The sequence below is a fragment of the Nylanderia fulva genome, unplaced genomic scaffold, assembly GCF_048542155.1.
Source record: "Nylanderia fulva isolate GAGA-0341 unplaced genomic scaffold, ASM4854215v1 Scaffold87, whole genome shotgun sequence".
Classification (NCBI taxonomy): Eukaryota; Metazoa; Arthropoda; class Insecta; order Hymenoptera; family Formicidae; genus Nylanderia; species Nylanderia fulva.
Genome location: NW_028190993.1, coordinates 458917 through 474906, shown reverse-complemented (window position 1 = coordinate 474906; position 15990 = coordinate 458917). Strand labels below are relative to the sequence as shown.

At 28.1% G+C, this 15990-nt stretch overlaps 1 pseudogene; it reads right to left on the bottom strand.

The window, feature by feature from the left end:
- Positions 1 to 1696: 1696 nt before the first annotated feature.
- Positions 1697 to 4017, bottom strand: LOC146719779 (lipase 1-like; annotated as a pseudogene).
- Positions 4018 to 15990: the final 11973 nt, after the last annotated feature.

Sequence of the window (15990 nt, the reverse complement as noted above, 5' to 3'; positions counted from 1 at the left end):
TACCATAAAAAAACTTATCTTTTAAAAAAAAGATAAACAAGATGCCAAGTCCATGCGCCATGTGAAAAAGAAATAAAAAATTTTATTTAAAAAAAAACTGGGAGCGCTGCTAAATAATATTCTAACAATATTAAAATTAAATTGTTACTTTTAAACTCATTACAGTTAAAATATGTTTTGTGTGTTAAATTAATTAATGTTACTTTAAGGTGCATTGTAATTTTGAAACTTAGCAGCGCGCCCAGTTCTTTTAACTAAAATTTTTTATTTCTTTTTCACATAGCGCATGGACTTGGCATCTTGTTTATCTTTTTTTAAAAGATAAGTTTTTTATGGTACGATTCTACATTTGCAAATTTAAATTTTTACTGATTCATTATACGACTCTATATATGTCTGCAACTTTAATTTTCCACTGGTACAAGTTTCTACTTTCACTTGGCGCAATTTTTTTTTTATTTCATTACTTTTGTTACGATTGTACATGGGTTTATAATCGATAATTTTTCATACAATTCTATTGTACATGGGTTTGCAATGTAGGATTCTACATAAGTTTGCAATGGATAATTTTTAATACAATTCTACATGGGTTTGCAATAGGATAGGATTCTACATGGGTTTGCAATGGATAATTTTTGTTAATGGCGTGCCCTTAACTGGTCGCCTTTTTTTACCTTTTTTTAAAGGTGAGTTTTTAGAGATTATATTAAATTACATGAGTCTAATCATTCGGTTTTGAGTAAACACAGATGTGATTTTGGACATGACTTTAATTGGAAATCACGGACCATTTTACATAATGAGAAACATGTAAGAAAAAGAGAGATTGCTGAAATGTTCTTCATAAAGAAGCATGATAATACTGTTAACCTACAGAAAGACACTGAGAATTTGACAAATATTTACGACAAATTAATAAAGATTGTTTAGTGGTTTCAAATTTAGTCGTTGACGAAACATCATAGCGATGGGACGTGTTCCTCTTTTAACTATTAATCTTAAATAAGATCGGTTTTATGTTGCGTTAATCTCATTTTAATTGATGGGCATGTTTGTGTTTGTGGTCATAACTTAACATTTAAATATGTTCTTGTATGTTTCAACATTGTTAAAAACTATTGTTGTAATATTGTGTTATAGAATTCTACTTGATAATGACCACAACCAAATGGTCGAAAACGTCGTGAAAAGTATTGAATAAAATTGCTAGTTACGTCGAAAATCAATTTTGCCAAGGTTATTATATATTACTTACTTCTTTATTATTTATTTATTTAAACTTTTCATAATCCACCAGCGCAATGTACCTATTATCATATCGTTGTTACATTATTTAAATATTCCCTTTCATGATTTTAAAAACTCTTTTGTACACAAGTGTAGGTGCATCCTCGGCCCATATAAAGCCCACGTGATTAAAACTGGAGCCGCGGCACATTGTACAAATCTATTACGTTGGGCAGTAAATTATACAACCTCTTCACATTCTTAAAGAAATATTTTATAAGTTATTATACGAAATTTCTTTATATTAATAAATTAATTCTCTTAATAACACTTATGTGTTATTCTTCCAAACTAATTAATAATTCTTTTAACTTCTCAATTTTATATTTTAATTTATTATGTAATAATTCTCATTTTATCAATGCATATTTTTTACAACGAGATTACTTGTACATATATTACTTACATGGGATCGACCAGGAAGTCGTTGTTGGCATAGAATATCGCGATCGGCACCCTTAACACTCGATAAATCAGTAATCCGGCGGTTCTATCGAATTATAGATTAAGAGATTTTTCGTGGCACCGTAGTCGTATCGACGAAACTTGCCCGATTGGATTCCCTGCGTTATGTGCTACCACTGTCTTAGTCGAAAGGCTGACAGGTATGTGACTCACATTACAGGCAGCTGAGTCTAACAGCAAATTAAAAAAAAAAATTATATATATATATAAGATATATATATGTGAGTGTGTGTGAGTGTATACACACAATAAAAGATAAGCCTTCAAAACGTTTCCTTAATTTTTTATCTGTGATATATTCTCGTTCAACGGTTTGAAAATTGTTTGATATGATTTTGTATTCGCATATTAGAACCTTTAAATTTATTATTATATTTCGCAGACGAATACTTACTCAGTTATTACTCACGTAAGTAAACTGCTCACGGTCGTAACCGAAGACTGAAAATATGAAAATAGCGCACATCTCCGATAGAAGGAAATTTGAGGTTAGCGAAGCCGATTAATGCCATTGCCGTTTTAAAAATTTTTCGTGTAAGTAATTCGTCATGGAACAGAACTCGAAATATTGGCTGCAATTAAAGATATCTTCTATTCAAAATGCAATTTACTTAATTTTATTCTAGCTCAAAGTAGTATATTATATTTACATATTATTACCTGCATCTTTTTCACCAAATAAAACATCGATCGTAGTGGACCTCTCATATAATCTAAGAAAATTCCTGGTCCAAAACTGAACATCATTTTTACCATTCTAGCAATTTTTGGACGCTCTGTTGCCATTACGTAAAAAAACAGATTCGCCCATAGAATGACCAATGTACGCGTGCAATGGTTGTGATCTCATATTTGTAATAAGTGTAATCATCGCAGGTAAATCGTAGACGCCTATTTCATGAAAGCTAATGAAAATTCAATATTACTGACTGAACTAATATTGTTAAAACTAACAAGGGAACGATTGGAAGACCCTCACTGATTTTAATGAACTTGGAATATGTTTTGAAGCATTGAAAAATATTAAACCCGTATTTTTTTTAACTGTGTATCTTGACATTTAGAGGGTAAAACAACCCTCCTTGAAAAAAATTGTTTTTTTTATTTCGGTATAAGATATAACGATATAAGGTGAAAAAAAATGTTTCAAATAAAAGTTATATGGATTTTAATATCTTTAAAACAGTGCAGTATAAAGAGAGAGGGGGGAATTTGACATTTTGAAAAATTTGATTACATTGTTTTAAAAAATATTATAAACCATCAAATTTTTATTTAAAACATTTTCTTATATCTTTTACCATTTCGACAGTATTGGCTAAAAAATTAAAAAAAAAAACGATTTTTTCACACAAGAGGATAATTTACCTCCTAAATGTCGAGATACGCAGCTAAAAAAAAATACGGGTGTAATATTTTTCAATGCTCTAAAACATATTCCAAGTTCATTAAAATCGGTAAGGGTCACTTTCGACCGTTCCCTTGTAAGTCATTTACAAAGCATCGTTATTTTTATTTTACGAAAATACCTGTAATCCCAAAATTTCCATTCTGACGGTGATAGGAAAATATGCGCTCTTGAATACGCAGTACCAGGAAAATTGCCCAATCAAACATCATATCCTTGATCTGCTAATAGGTAAGCTAAATTGTAAAAAAATAACATTGTTTATAATATTTTACTAGTACTTTTTCATCTAATATTTTATTCATATATTTAATCATATTTTTGTGTGCACATATTTTTATAACGAATTAAGAGCGTATTTGATTTATAATTCATTCATTAATCAGATAAGTTAAAAAAATATATTTCTAAATATATCATATATACAGTAATTTCAAAATTTATGTAATTTTGGAAAGTCAAATTTTTAATTTATAAAATTTTCAAAAACTAAAATGCACTACAATGTTTATTACAATTGTTTATTACAACTGTTTATTACAATTAATAGTGCATTAAAATGCTCTTTTGACATTTAAATTATAGTTTTTTTTTAGATCTTTTTCCAATAAAAGTGAAATCAACGATACTAAAATGTTTCTTAATTGATTAAAAAGTCGTACCGAGTGCTTTGTCTTTGCCAAGAGTGACCCAAACAACAGAAGTGCAAAAAAATATCATTTATCAGTAATACAGATAGAGAGTCCGTTGCCACCCGGAATACGATGTAACGTCAAAAGATAGCCATCTTCTGTCGTTACAATGTGAGTTTCCGTGGGATAACCCGCTTTTCTTATTATCTGCGACTGAAGAATTAAGTAAAATCAGTATAATAAGTATATATTTATTTTTACATAATAATTGTGTTCTATACATTAATAATAACATAAATATAAAATATTACACATAATTGTAATTAATATAAAGTATAATTATATAATAACAACAGTGATAAATATTTATAAAATCCAAAATAAATTTGAATAAATATTAATAATATCTAATAAAGTATATAATTATAATTTTTAGGGGTAAAGTATTTTTACATAGTAAAATGTAAAGCTCAATTGTAATTGTTTTAGAAGAAATTGTAAAGGATTATATTGTTGTCCATATTTCTTACATATGTATATCATCGCAAATGAAATAATTTTAATGATTATTGCGTTATTAGAATATACATATAATTATGTATTTACTTTTAATCATATTAAATATACTTTAATAAATATCATTAAAAAGAAAAAAATGCATATGACGTGTAATATCTAAGAAAACTTTATTTAATCTATACTATATATATAATATATAAAGAGGTAAAGTTTGTTTGTTTCATTGTTTGGGGGTAATCTCAGAAACTACTAGACACTCAACCGATTAAAAAAAATCTTTTATAGGTAAATAACTTAGATCTTTCTGAGTAACATAGGCTATATGCAATCGTCTTGCAAACTTCTAAAAATGTGCGCGTATTGTACAACAAAATTCTTTACGTTTTTTACGCTTTATATTTTTCCAACAATTTTATAATTTAACGTTGCAGCGTAAATAATTCATACTATATTCATACAAATGTACTGGTGAAGATTTTATCAAAATCGGTCGTGTAGTTTTTACGCTAAATTATTAAATTATTGAAAAATATAAAGAGCAAAAGAACGCATTTTTTGTACAACGCGCACATTTTTAGAAGTTGTAAGACGATTGTACATAAACTATGTTACTCAGAAGGATATACACCAGTAAAAAATTTATTAGTTTCTCAGATTATCCCACACAATGGAACAAACAAACTTTACTTCTTTATATGTATATTAGTATAGATATAGATAAAAGTATAGACAAGTAAGTAAGTATAGAACATCGGCTTAAAATCTATTTGCCCCCTTGTCGCGTAAAAATATAAAAATGTAAAGCAAATCATGATAAAATAAAAAAAACACATAAAAACATAAAAGTTAATTTTGAGAAAACATTAAAAATACCAGCAAAATCTTTAAAAAACTAACATATGTAGATTATTAGTTCAAGTTTAAAAGTATATTAATAGTATAAAAAATAATGTGCAAACTCTAAATAAATAAAAACATACAAGCTTTAACATACTAAAAATGAAAGTATATTAAGAATAAATAAGCTATAAGAGCTAAACGCGGATGACGTTGATTACACCGAGAATTCGCTTATTTCTCCCTAATCATTTGTAGAAAAAAAGACGAAAAAAATAATGATCCGAAAGTCGTTGAATCAAAACTGAACCCGAGTCTTTCGAATTTAAATTCCAATTGTTATTTGCGCATCCTCATAAATCCGCAACTATATACCGACCGCACAAAGCACGCGAGAAACAAGTGTCAGCTAATAATTTATAATCTACACAAATGATCAAAGCCGGATCTAGATATTTTCTCATCCGAGGCACTATTAGCAATTGACGCCCCTTTTTTCTACATATGCACAAATGCATGTCAAAATAACATAAGCTTGGTAGGTACTTGAATTGCTACATATAAATATCATTTTCGCATTTTTATAAAAAAACTTTTTTAAAAAAATTGTTCAATTTATTGTTCATTTCTATGCCCTCTCATGTCTTTCATCCGAAACGAGTGCTTAGCTCGCTCTAGATCCGACTCTGCGAGAAACATTGAAGGGATATTGATTTGATTAATATATTTAAATCATTGTGAGAAGATTCTATGGTATTTAATAGCGGTTGGTCACCAGTCAGGAATGAAAGCCAATCGAGTGCAAACATCTATAAGAGGAGAAAACTTACTATGTTAAAAACAATAAAAATATTATGTGTTTTACTAAAAGTATTTATGCTAATGAGGACGGCTCTCACGTCCTCTTCGAAGGATCAGGAAGATTGTATAACTCAGGTCAGTTTCCCGAAAATTCATTTTTTGATACATTCTGATCTACACTTAAAGTGTGCTTTACACGATGCTGCTTTTATTCACTTTGAGTAAATTTCTTAATTTGTCAGCGAATCCGCTGATAAAAACTTTTTTCTAGATGCTCGTTTTTTATTCGCTAGCGTCTAAAATTGTGAAATCGCGGCGTGTAAAGGGTGCATTACACGATGCTGCTTTTATTCACTTTGAGCCAGCTTCTTAATTCGCCAGCGTATTCGCTGATAAAAACTTTTTCACATTTTTTATTCGCTAGCGTCTAAAATTTTGAAGTCGCGGTGTCTAATGTTTGCTGCGTCTGGTTGCGCTAAAGTGGAACATATAAAGAACAATAGCTGTGTATATTATTGGCCTTGAAACTGTTTGATTGAGAACGTAATTTATTGTGCCCATCTTCCATTTCAACATTTAGTAGTTTTCTATGCATTCAATTATTCTAAAAAATTCTAATTTTCTATATCGATTACTTTAAATGATATATTACTTACTTAAAAATTTTATACAAAAATTAATAAATATAAATATCTAAAAAAAAGTATTTAAAAAAGCATTAAAGGTATTAAAAGTATATATAAAAAATATTTAAAAAGTATATTTAAAAAAGTTTTAGAAATAACGTAGAAGATTCGATACTTATAATAAGTTCGTTGGATATTTTTGGACATGGAGAGACCAATCAACCGTAATTCTTTTTGTGTGTATATATTTTTGTATAGAGTAATGAATTTTTGCGATTTTAGATAATATCTATTAAGAAATATTGCTTTTATTTACTTTACTCACATTTTATAATACAGTTAACGTTACATTTAATCATTTTTTTACTAATATTACAATTCAAGTTATAACCTTATTTACAATATGTAGAAATTTTATTATATTTAATATATTTTCTAACTCACAGTTATATATATATATATATATATATATATACAATATTGCAATCAGGTGGCATTTAAAATATAATTTGTAATTATTATAATTAATTTACGAAAAAAATGTTATTTACAAATTACATGTCAGAGATGTATACTGATAATATAAATTTTCTTTTCAATTATGACTTAATTATCTATACATTATTTTTTCTTAACGATTGATGCATTTATTCATTATTTCTTTTTTGTTTATATTAATAATTTACCATGTGCGCATTTTACATAAAGAATTCAGCAATTCGACTAAATTTCTTAGATTTGATTAGTTTTTGGTATTACACTCCTGTTGCAGTTAAAATAAAGAAAGTATTTATATTTACAATCTTTATACGGAGAAAATAAAGGAAAATACGGAAAATATATTCAATATTTGTATATAAGGTTCGAATATAGATAAATTTTTACAAAGTAGATAATCATTTATTATATGTATAATTTTTTGAAGCTACTTTAATTTGTCAAATTTAAATTAAAAATTGCGACAAATATTGTTTCGATGTAGTTAATGCAATAAATAAATTGACAAGTATAACTTGTAAATATTCGATCAACGTTTTGTATATTGTCAATCTTTAAATAATAGTAAGATAATTTTAATGATACTGCAAACGTATTGTAAAAGATAAGTAAGTTTACTACATCGGGAAAATAAAATATATTATCTATATTATTCATGATAAATTTTCATGCAACAAATATAAAGAAAAATCTTTCACTGGTGGATAGCTTAGATCTTTCTGAGTAACGTAGGCTACATGCAATCGTATTGCAAACTTCTAAAAATGTGCGCGTATTATACAAAAAAAATTGTTACGCTTTATATTTTTCTAACAATTTTATAATTTAACGTTTGTACCGTAAATAATTCATACTATATTCATACAATGTAATGGTGAAGATTTTATCAAAATTGGTCGTGTAGGTTTACGTTAAATTATTATATTATTGGAAAATATATAACGTAAAGAACCCATTTTTTTATGACGCGTACATTTTTAGAAGTTGCAAGACAATTGTACGCATAGCTATGTTACTCAGGAGGATATACACCAGTAAGACATTTATTAATTTCTCAAATTATCCCAAACAATAAAACAAACAAACTTTACTTCTTTATATGTATATTAGTCTAGATATAGATAGAAGTATAGATAAGTAAGTAAGTATAAGACTTTGGCTTGAAATCTACTCGCCCCCTTGCCACGTAAAAATATAAATTATAAAGCAAATCATAAAATAAAATAAAGAAAACACATAAAAAACAAAATAACAATTACCATACAAAATCAACTAAACTCTAACAGTGCTTAAGCTTCGTATGTAAACAAACACAATGATAAATTATTAAATATTATTAGGCTCTGTGTAACGAGCACAAAAAATTTTTATTAGTTTTTAGAAAATTTTTTTTAAATTTGACAAAACCAAACGTTTCGACCTGTACTAGGTCTTCTTCAGTGCGCAGTAATCGTTATGATACATAAATAAATATAAAAATAAAAATTCTAATACTAAGTCGCTATATAATGTCAAGTAAATTAAAACTGATTGTCAAAATTAAAAAGCGAAATACATTGACATTAAATTTAAATCATCAAGCATAGCTCGACACGAACAGTCCACACTGAGTGCAAAATCATATAACTAATCCGGTTAATCTATATTATTTTAAAATTATTATTAATAACTCAGAGTGGCGCTTCGAAATTGCTCTAAACCAACCGCTCTTCGTTGGTCGGCGAAAGGCTGTTAGTCCGGCAATGAACTTGTCCATCCTCCCCAAGTTTTTTAAGATGTTATGAACTAAATTTATAAAATTTTTTAAAGTATAAAGTTAAAAATTGACTTATGTATGTGTAAAAAATTAAGAATTAAAAATTAAAAAATTAGCTAATTGTTGCTTACAGTTGTGTCCAAATAAAGAAATATGACCATGACTCCAATTTTTGCTGAATGTATTACTTGACTGATGTCGCGTTGTTTAAAAAGTTGAATATATAGGTGTCAAGTCGCAAAAAAAACATAAATATTATAATAAGTCTAACGATTTCCTATTTCTTCTAGAATGTCAAAATAAGCGTTGTTGAGCAATTCAGTGTCTGTATTATTATTTATACCAAGTTTTTGTTCTTTTATGTGTATCATCTCCGAGATAAGTCTTTTGTGGTAATTAAATTCAATATCAAGTATTTTGACGTTATCCCAATCAAAAGCATGCTTTTTATCGATAATATGTTCCGAGACCACCGAATGCTTAGAAGAATCAAATTTAATGTTACTTATATGCTTCTTTAATTTAGTACGTAATTTTCTTTTGGTTTGCCCAACGTATGAGGCTTCACAGTCTTTACAATTAATTTTGTAGACGACATTATTATTGTTACTATGCGCATTTTTGTCTTTATGGACTCTGATGAATTTGTTAAGATTATTGAGACAACGGTACCCTACTCTAAAATCTGATTTCTTAATTGTCGATGCCATTGTTTCCGAGATGTTATTATTATAAGGAATGACAAAAAATTTTTTGTCATTTTTCTCTATAATTTCCTTTTTTCCATTGTTGTTAAACTTAAAATTATTTACTACTTTTATTCTCTTATTGATTTCTTTAAAAATTAAATGAATAGGGTAACCGTGTCAAATTAAAAAAAATTTTTTCTAAGAATTAATAAAAATTTTTTGTGCTCGTTACACAGGGCCTAATAATATTTAATAATTATCATAAAAACAAAATTGTAATATTAAAAAACATTAAAAATAAAGAAAAATCTTTAAAAAACTAACATATGTAGATTATTTAGTTCAAATTTAAAAGTATTAATAGTATAAAAAAATAATATCGCAAACTTCTAAATAAATAAAAACATAAAAAGCTTTAACATACTAAAACGAAAGTATATTAAGAATAAATAAGCTATAAGAGCCAAACGTGGATGACGTTAATTACACCGAGAATTAATTTTTCGCTGTAACTAAATAATATGCGTCAACACAAATATTTTCTTAGCATACTACTAGATTTATTTCAGGAAATGTATCTCAATCCGAAATTACTACCCGGGAAAAAAGAAATTAGCTACCATGCTAAATTTTAGCTGTCCATATATAACAACCTGAATTTTAGTTATCGTGCCTAAATTGTAGCTGTGGTAATAAATATTTTTTTAGCCATAGTTTAACGGAAGAATGTTATATCTAAAAAATCTTAATCAGCCATAGCTAACAATTTAAGCATGTGATAACTAAATTTCATGTGTTACTATATGGACAGCTAAAATTTAGTTATGGTAGCTAACTTATTTTCCTGTGTAAATTCACTTATTTCTTCCTAACCCTTCTGTAAAAAAAAAGACGAGAATAATGTTGGTCCGCAAGTCGTTTGAATCAAAAATTAAAATCGAGTCTTTCGTATTTAAATTCGAATAATTTTTATTTACTCATCCTCATAAATCCGCAACTACATACCGAGTGCGCGCAGCGCGTTAAGAAACAACTCAGTGAGAAATTCGTCGAATCAATGTCAAATTCGTTCGAATCAATGACGATTCGATCAATCATTTCTCACTGGGACGCGTCAGCTAACAATTTATAATCTATACAAATGATCAGTGCCGGATCGAGATATTTTCTCATCCGAGGCACTATTAGCAATTGACGCTTCCTTTCTCAACATACGCACAAACGCATGTCAAAATAACATACGCTTGGTAGGTACTTGAACTGCTACATGTTAATATTATTTTTGCATTTTTATAAAAAAACTTTTTTTAAAAAAATTGTTCAATTTATTGTTCATTTCTATGCCCTCTCATGTCTTTCATCCGAGACGAGTGCTTCGCGCGATCTAGATTCGACTCTGGAAGAAACATTGAAGGGATATTGATTTTATTAATATATTTAAATCATTGTGAGAAGATTCTATGGTATTTAATAGCGGTTGGTCACCAGTCATGAATGAAAGCCAATCGAGTGCAAACATCTATAAGAGGAGAAAACTTACTATGTTAAAAACAATAAAAAATATTATGTGTTTTACTAAAAGTATTTATGCTAATGAGGACGGCTCTCACGTCCTCTTCGAAAGATCAAGAATATTGTATAACTCAGGTCAGTTTGCCAAAAATTTATTTTTTTATACACTCTGATTTACACTTAAAGAGTGCTTTACACGATGCTGTTTTATTTTCATGTACATATATGTGTTAACGTATACTTTAAATGATAAATTGTATATCAATTGGAACATATAAAAACAATAGCTGCTGTGTATATTATTGGCCTTGCAACTGTTTGATTGAGAACGCAATTTATTGTACCGAACTCCTATTTCAATATTTAGTAGTTTTCTACGCATGCAATTTATCCTAAAAAGTTCTAATTTTCCATATTGATTACTTTAAATAATAAATAATTTACTTAAAAATTTTATACAAAAATTAATAAATATAAATATTTGAAAAAAGTTTTAGACATCACAAGAGAATAATGTGAGAATAAATGTATAAAAAATATGATATACATACATGTATGTTTATCAGGTAACAGAAGATATATGGAATGAATAACAAAATCATTAATATTAACAATTATTATTTGTAACAAAATAATTAAATCAACATATGTTACGTTTGAGTTTAATTATTCATCCCAATTAAATTTAAATGTGTAACAATATAACATTAATCTTTTAATATATGACGTAAAATTAAACTTTACTTTTTTATATCATTAATTTTACATAAATAGTGACATGCAATATTAATATCACAAACAATTTATTGTCTGCAATATGTATAATATATAATTTAATCGCGGCGTTTAATAATAATATATATAAAGCTCTCGTCAAGCGAATTAACTAAGCGACTAACAGCAGCATCAAAAAACGCTCCGTGTAAAGATGGTAGCGAATAAATAACCAGGCAAGTAACAAATAATTCGGCATCCTGCGCACATGCGAGAAAAATTTTTGCTCAAACGCTTGCGACTTTATTTTTCTTTATCAGCAAATGTGTAAATGATTTAACGGTAACGACTTCGTCAATCAAAAATTCGTATTGAATAAAAAACGAAAAGCTGGCGATAAAAAAAGCAAGCGACAAGCGTCAAATACAGCATCGTGTAGAGCATTCTTTACACGCCGCGATTTCACAATGTTAGACGATAGCGAATAAAAACCGAACATCTAGAAAAAATTTTTATTAGCGAATTCGCTGACGAATTCAAAAGCTTACTCAAAGCGAATAAAAGCAGCATCGTGTAAAACACCCTTAAGTATAGATCTGAGTGTATAAAAAAATTAATTTTCGGGAAACTGACCTGAGCTATACAATCCTCTGATCCTTCGAAGAGGACGTAAATGCCGTCCTTATTAACATAAATACTTTTACTAAAAACATAATATTTTTAACGTTTTTAACATAGTAAGTTTTCTCCTCTTGTACATGTTTGTACTCGATTGGCTTTTGACTGGTGACCAACAGCTATTAAATACCATAGAATCTTCTCAATGATATAAATATATTAATCAAATCAATATCCCTTCAATGTTTCTCGCAGAGTCGGATCTAGAGCAAGCTAAGCACTCGTCTCGGATGAAAGACATGAGAGGGCATAAAAATGAACAATAAATTAAACAATTTTTTAAAAAAAGTTTTTTTAAAAATGCGAAAATGATATTAACATGTAGCAGTTCAAGTACCTACCAAGCGTATGTTATTTTGACATACGTTTGTGCGTATGTAGAGAAAGGGGGCGTAAATTGCTAATAGTGCCTCGGATGAGAAAATATCTCGATCCGGCACTGATCATTTGTATAGCTTATAAATTGTTGGCTGACGCTTCCCAATGAGAAATGATTGGTCGAATCGTCATCGATTCGACGAATTTTAAATTATTGAGAAGATTCTATGGTATTTAATAGCGGTTGGTCACCAGTCAAGAATGAAAGCCAATCGAGTGCAAACATCTATAAGAGGAGAAAACTTACTATGTTAAAAACGTTAAAAATATTATGTGTTTTACTAAAAGTATTTATGCTAATGAGGACGGCTCTCACGTCCTCTTCGAAAGATCAGGAAGATTGTATAACTCAGGTCAGTTTCCCGAAAATTCATTTTTTTATACACTCTGATCTATACTTAAAGTGTGCTTTACACGATGCTGCTTTTATTCGCTTTGAGCAATTTTCTTAATTTGTCAGCGAATTCGCTGATAAAAACTTTTTTCTATTGTAGATGCTTGTTTTTATTTGCTAGCGTCTAAAATTGTGAAATCGCGGCGTGTAAAAAGTGCATTACATGATGCTGCTTTTATTTGCTTTGAGCCAGCTTTTTAATTCGCCAGCGTATTCGCTGATAAAAACTTTTTCTAGACCCACATTTTTTATTCGCTAGCGTCTAAAATTTTAAATTTGCGGCGTCTAATGTTCGCTGCGTCTGGCTGCGCTAAAGTTGAACATGTCCAACTTTAACGCTCTCGTCAAGCGAATAACTGGGCGACTTTAGCAGCAGCGACAAAATACGCTCCATGTAAAAATGGTAGCAAATGAATAACCAGGCGAGTAGCGAATAATTCGGTATCCTGTGCATGTGCGAAACAAACTTTTGTCAAAACGCTTGCAACTTTATAAGAGCATTCTTTAAGGGTGTTTTACACAATGCTGCTTTTGACGCTTGTCGCTGACTTTTTTTATCGCAAGCTTTTCGCTCTCGCAAAACGAATTTCTGGCTGACAAAATCGCTAGCGTTAAATCATTTACACGTTGCTGATAAAAAAAAAGTTGCAAGCGTTTTGGCAAAAATTTGTTTCGCACATGCGCATGATACTGAATTATTGGTTATTCGCTTAGTTATTCATTCGCTACCATCTTTACATGGAACGTTTTTTGATGCTGCTGCTAAAGTCGCTCAGTTATTCTCTTAACGAGAGCCTTAAAGTTGGACATGTTCAACTTTAGCGCAGCAAGACAGAACAAATATTAGATCCCGCGAATAAATTAAATGTTATATACACTTCAGACAATAGATTGTTTGTGATATTAATATTTTATACTCTGTCACTATTTATGAAAAATTAATGATATAATAAAAGTAAAGTTTAATTTTACGTCATATATTTAAAGATTGATGTTATTTTGTTACTAAATAAAGTAAATTTAATTGTGATGAATATTTAAACTTAAAACGTAACATATGTTGATATAATTGTCTTGTTTATGAAAAAATATTTTTAATATTAATGATTTTGTTATTCATTCCATCCCACAGCACAAAACTCAACAGAAATGTTGCAGAAACGTTTCAACGTTTCAAGTAAACACTGAAACATCATTATAACATCTAAGAAACATAACATAGAAAACGTAACATTTGAAACGTTTATACAATCTTTCATAAACATATTTGTGTAAAAATAGCGGACATTTTCACATGTTTAAGACGTATATAAAATATTTTGAATAAATTCTGCGAAAGTCTCTGAAATGTTTTGTGCTGTATGAGATTCTCTTCTGTTAACATGACAAACATACGTATTTATATCATATTTTTTATGCACAGATACATTTTCACATTATTCTTTTGTGATTTCTAAAACTTTCTTTAAATATTTATATTTATTGATTTTGTATAAAATTTTTAGTAAGTTATTTGTATTTAAAGTAATCAATATAGAAATTAGAATTTTTTAGTAAAATTATATTGCATGCGTACAAAACTACTAATTGTAAATGTTGAAATAGAAAATCGGTAAAATAAAAATTCCATACAATAAATTGCGTTCTCAATCAAACAGTTTCGAAGCTAATAATATACACAACAGCTATTTTTCTTTATATGTTCCAATTAATATACAATTATCATTTAAAGTATATATATATACGTAAACATATGTACATAAACTCATATAAAAACCCAATTATTAGACAAAACTATTTTAACATTTAAAAAACCAGGCTTGTAAGACAAACTGTTATAAATTCTTTATAATTTTTATTAATCTAATCTTGCGTTCCTTAAGCAATTTTCTCTTTAATGCAAGAAAAATCTTTGATACTTAAAAAGATATTTTGATCAGAAAACAATAAAAACAGTTTCTATAAACGGTGTTTAACACAGTATTTTATATTATACAGTATTTTATATATTGCACAGTAGTGTATATCTATTGTACATATGTATCTAGTTGGATATTTTATAATAATTTAATTTACCTTTATACATGTCATTTCTATAATTATAAAAAAATCGAAAACCGTCATCTCGAAAGAAAAGCAAAGGTTATTTTACTTGTAATAAAGTTGAACATTGATTTGAAAGTTGGGACATTTATCACATATATATTAATTAACTATTGGAATTTGCATTTATTACTACAATGACTTTTATTTATTAAATTATTTGCCAAATAAGTTTTAATCTAATCTCACATTATGTACTGTTTATCATGTGATTCAATGGAATAGTAGATTTTTATAAGTTATATGATGCATATTTATTACTAGGATAACCCATCCTTCAGATTCATCGATGTCCATGAGTACGTGTCATCAAATATCGGATCTGTTCAGTATTATTTGAAAACGACACTGTGAGAAAAAGAAATGAAGTCGGTAAGAGTTCATTTGTAAAGTATAAGTATTTTTAAAAGCTCCTATTTGTAAATATTTCAAAATCTAATAAGTTTTAAAAAATATGCATATAAATGTATATAAAATGTTGTGTATGTACATTTATTTCAAATCATCAAAATTTATTATGAAATAATATAATCTAAGCATGCGTTAAAATATAAGTACTAATTATTAACTTTTATCGCTTATATTTGTTTAATATTTTTCTCTGAATAACGATTCATGAAAACAATGAGGTTTATACTTACAAAAATGTTATAATGAGACATATATAAATACAACTAAATGAATTAAAAC